At 35.5% G+C, this 5,462-nt stretch overlaps 1 pseudogene; it reads right to left on the bottom strand.

Moving 5' to 3' along the window:
• Window positions 1-1,726: 1,726 nt before the first annotated feature.
• On the bottom strand, window positions 1,727-5,183 carry LOC145973525 (uncharacterized; annotated as a pseudogene).
• Between the last annotated feature and the right edge of the window lie 279 nt (window positions 5,184-5,462).

The following is a 5,462-nucleotide window of genomic DNA, read 5'->3' as shown; positions in this document are numbered from 1 at the left end:
TACGCGAAGCGAAGAGGCGAAATATTGCCCGACGAATTTTTAACGCCAGAAACATCTGAAGGTCTGAGACTCTCGTTAATGTCAACGATGGGTTTATGTCGTTATTTGATCAGTCGACATCAATTCCAATATTTATTAACTGGAAGAGTTAATCAAGATAACTTGGAGGTATTTAGGTGTCCTTTTGATTGAATTCCAATTGTTGTTCCTTGTCTTCACCTGGAGAAAAAACACGATCATCCAAATATCTTTTCGATGTTTTGAATGTATTTTTCTAGAAATTCTTAGGAACCGTCCGCCAAGCCGCTGGAGCAAATGATCACCCAACTTGCTCCACGTTTCTCCACATATACAAAATCCTGTCAATTTATAGTATTATTAAACCGCCAAAGTTCGGTAATTGTACCGTCTCAGAGTCAGATGTTCCCCGAACCTTAGTCACTGTAATTGATTTAAAAAATATTTATGGCGATAAGACGTCCCTTTATATCGAACGTAAAAAACATTTAAAAGAGAAGTTGGACAAACTTATTTGTCATGAAGACTGGGAGGTCGACGACATTATAGGAAAGGAACATGACTATTCTCTACCTGAAGTGCTGGATTGTGTTATTTATTACGTCACTGGTTCCTATTAACAAATATTCATGAAACTTCTGTAGAATATCCTATCTATCTGCAGTCTATATTTCTGTTTGTAGAGGTCGCTCAACCTAATTGAAATTTTTCCATTTCATTAAGAGGATGCCGGAGCGGCGGCCGAACTCCAACGGGTTAGCGCCCTCATCTAAGCGTAATTAAAATGATCGATAAGTACCGAAATACCGACAATTTTAATTCCGCTATTATCGACAGCAATCTATATCATAGGATTACATGCATGTCATAAAAACAATTTCGAATTGTGTTCAACATATTAAAATCAGACAATATTACATATTTTTACTGTTTTATTATCTCGCACGCGTATTTAAGTTTATCAAAGCGTGTCGATGACAGTAAAACAAATATGTGTCTATCTTTATCACATAGTTTGAATACAATTTCAACATTGCTTACATATTGACATGCATCTTTTCATGTATCTTTCATGGGGAATAATCTACATTTATATATGTTATGCGTGCATGTATATATGCATCTATGCATGTATCATACACACACACACACACACACACACACACACACGCACGCGCGCGCGCGCGTGTGTGTGTGTGTGTGTGTGTGTATGATACATATATATTATTTATATTACATGTAATACTTTTTAAGTACTTTTTATAACTTACAATATATGTAGTATAGTTCGCTTTTTTTCCCAATCAATATAATCGAGAAAATAGAAAATATACTCAAAGAACCAGCTCACGAATAGATCGCCTCTGGAATAAAGTATTTTCAATAATCAGAGCGCACATGCAAACCGCATCTGAAGTGAAATATTTCAACAAATAACCAGCTCACGAATAAATCGCCTCTGGAATAAAGTATTTTTAATAATATATAATATTATATAATATAACAGAATTATATAATATAAAATTTTAGATAGAGAATAGAATGAGCCCCTCCATCGCCCATTCCCGTGAGAATACAACCACAATATATATATATTTTTTTCGTCTCTCCGATTTTAAATTGCAAACGAAACATTTGCATTGAAGCGTCTTTTTGCAACGATATTTATTGGAATATCAATAATTTCTGATATAGTGATAAATTTTTATTATTTTGGAAAAGGCGACAGTTTATTTTCTACTACAATTTTAAGAAAATGTTGCCTCATATATTCAACATCATTAGAATATGTCTCATTACAAGGATTTCTTCCTAAGGCTATAGTTGTAGCGAATGCTGCAGCATAAATTCCACAACATGTACCATCAGGTTGTGCTTGAACTTTTTCACAAATATTATATTATTTTTATTTATTTGTGGATAACGGCGATGAATGTAATTTTTTTCTTTAGGCACTAATTTATCGTATGTACAGCCGGGTAGGCTGTCGTATACTCGAAGCTTGGTGCCGTCAAAAAAATACATCGCCAGTGATCGCTACAATTTCCTCCAATAATTTGCAAGCTATTGTTGCTACGACTTGCTACAATTATATGAGGATATTCCAAATATAACACACATTGTGTTTCAAAACAAGAATTTTCTCTTATGACGCGCAAAAATTGGTCCAATGATTCGTCATTTATTTTACTATGTAAAGGTAATACATTATCCTTTACTAAATAAAAAGGAGCAACCGAATTATCTAGAAATTCTTTTTGTTTTGCCATATCGTGTTCAGTTAGCTCTTTTGTATTTTTCGAATAACTAACAACGATGCAATCATCATCTTGTTCTGCATTTAGAGCAGTAATAGTTGCATCCATTGATAAAATATTTGATTCGAAATATTTATTTTTTTTGACAATGTTTTCGTCTTCTATATTACATTGTTCAAGATTTATTCGATTAATTGTTTTGTTAGCTGCTTTTTGTTGAGCTTCTATTATATATCTTGGATTTCTAATTGGCATATGTCTATTATGCCGACTATCCAAGATTTCTGGAAGCATGCAATCGTAATAGAAACGTGTTAAAAAGGGCAGCATTTGATTACTCCAAAATACATTGTCCCTATTGACACGTACTATTTTCAAGCTATTTGGCGTCCACACAATGAAAATACAATAATCTCGCTGCGTTATATTTAACTGGCCTTGAACTTGATAGAAAAATCGGTGATTTTTATTCATCTTATCTGGATTTTTCTTATCAAAGATGCCTTTCAATTGAGGCAGTGTCTTTATGGCCTCTTCCGCTGTTAAATGCTCAGCTGACAGAGGACATTTTATTTCTACCAGACCATCTTCATCTATGAGACCGTCAGGAGAAGCACCCAAGCATGGATTTTCAATATCAATAAATAATCCGCAAGTTTTAATCTCCTTCTTCAATGTTACGGCCAATTCTTTTATCGCAATTTTTTCCATCTCGCGACCATATTTCATAGCCGCAGTATCGATAGAAGGAGGAAATAAAATGTTTTTTACAGTCGCGGCGCAAGACGTTGTCGGTCTCATGCGACATACGATTCCAAAATTAGACGCCGTCAACAATTCCTGTCTCAATGTATGCCACAAATCTGAGTCACTTTGCTCCATTGTATTACGTTCAATTTGTCTCCAATTTTTTCCATTTTCAAACAACTTTTTCAAATGATTTTGTCGAAGTTGTTCAAAAACATTGGGTGGAAGATCTGGTTTTTGTGATTGCGGACCATAATGACAATCTGTTCCTGACTCCCTTTTAAATTTCTTTTGCCTTCCATTCACTTCACGAGATTCTCTAGTTCTTGCAACTTTTACTTGTCGTCGCTTTTCCAGAGTCTCGACAATAGAAGGAACATTTTTACCCATGTTATTATGTACTTCCGTGAGAACTTGTTGCGTATTAAATTGAACTGCCCCTGCAATTCTAGCATTGTAGGAGCCCCGGTTACCAAAATTAATGCGCTTACCACCAATTTCTTTGCAGATTATCGAATTGAACGACTCTGCAGGATTGTTGGTGAATTTCAACAACAAGCTGTCGGAATAAGCGCTTAAATATATGATAGCACTCTCTACTTTTTGGTAAAGACCGTGCAACTTGAGAAACGGTACATAATTTTTATTCGTTTCATCAAGGTCACATATACGACCACGTTCCTTACATCGTTTATGTTCACCAAATATATGGCTAGGAATGTTTAATATATCTTTTTGTAATTCTATAGCCTTATAATGGTCAGGTTGCTTCTTTTCTCTTCGTAAATCAATTGCTTCTATCACTTCTTTTCGTATCTTCAAAATGTTGTTTTTTACAACATTTCGTAACTGGACGAAACCACGCTTTCTATGCGTTTTTTGCTGAGTTGTCTCTGCTACAGCCTTCAGTTTTTTGCATAGATTGCGAAGCAAATGATTCGTACATTCTATTTTTTTCACAGTCACCATTTGTTCGCGATATGGTCTGCTATCAACGATGGTCTGATATACGCTGCTATCACCATCGGCAATAATCGTTCTATAAATCATTCCATGCATTTCCAGGCTACTTTTAAAGCCTTCTGCAATGGCGTCGCTCTCCATGCTTGTGGAGCTTGCGTTACGATCGAAATTTTTATAGCATTTATGGTCTTTTGGTTCGATTCCGTTTCGTTCCGCTACATCACATATCGTGCAAAATTTATTGCGGACACCGACGAAGAGAATCTTTTTCGTGCGGTAACCAATTATAGCACCAACACCGGAAAGAGAATCGTAGGCGTTGCCGTACGATCTCTTCATCCAACTACCATCCGCTATAACAGTTATATACGGAATACCGTTTATAACATCATTCCTTTCGAGAGCGAGTTGCTTTTCAACCTTGCCAGCCATTTCCATATTTTCCGTGGCTGTTTTCTCAAAATCATTGACTAGCTTTTCTCGATTTTTAATATAAGTTTTATCGGACATACATGGAATATTCATGGCTGCACATAGTTCATCCAGCTGGGCATAGCCAATTCCCACTGTAACAGTTCCTGCTACAGCAGCCGTATTAATGTCCAATGTTTTTGGCTCTGTGGGTTCTGACCAGATGTTAGCTTCATAATTGCACATTTGGCATTTGAAAAACAACTGTGTCTTTAATCCATGGCGAAGAGAATTGATAAGTTTCCAATCTTTAAATTGGCACTCTATTCCTCGCGCGTGATTATTAAATGTTCTGTGGATTTCATTCCACATAAAAGAAATGTCAACAATGCGACGGCCTTCAGGCATGTTTTCCTGGATATGATCTATATCCAGAGGGCCATTTTCGATAACAAAATTATTATCTTCGCAAAGTTCGACAATGCGACGGCCTTCAGACATGTCTTCCTGGATACGATCTATATCCAGAGGGCTATTTTCGATAACAAAATTATTGTTATCTTCGCAAAGTTCGACATTTTGACAACACCTACCTGTATTTAAATTTAACTCCAGGCATTGCATCGTGGGTACTAACGTTTGGATACTAACTTTTGAATCCATCATATCGGAGAATAATTCCACCGATTTCTGAAAATCGATGGATTCGTTGCTAGTATCCTTAGTAAACGTACTACTCCTGGAGACATTTTCTTCTTGGCTTTTTACCAGCTTCAGCAACCGTCGCCTGCAAGAAAAAATTATGTTTAATATTGTTACAAAAATAAGATGTCAGTTATATCACTTTATATCCAGAAAAAAGTAAAATTTCTGAAAAATAAGTGCAGTCTTTTGTTTATAAATCTATTAAATCTGTATTTGAGTAGAAATTAACTATATTATATAATACTATAGATAATGTTTTAACAACATAAATGTCTTATATTTTATAGTAACCAGAGCGCACATGTAAACCGCATCTGATGTGAAAAATAATCAGTTCACGAATATATCGTCTCTGGCCTA

This window comes from Camponotus vicinus, unplaced genomic scaffold, assembly GCF_025532165.1.
Source record: "Camponotus vicinus isolate PSW18456_S1 unplaced genomic scaffold, iyCamVici1.0 SCAF_6, whole genome shotgun sequence".
NCBI classification, from domain to species: Eukaryota; Metazoa; Arthropoda; class Insecta; order Hymenoptera; family Formicidae; genus Camponotus; species Camponotus vicinus.
This window is presented reverse-complemented; position numbering and strand designations above follow the sequence as displayed.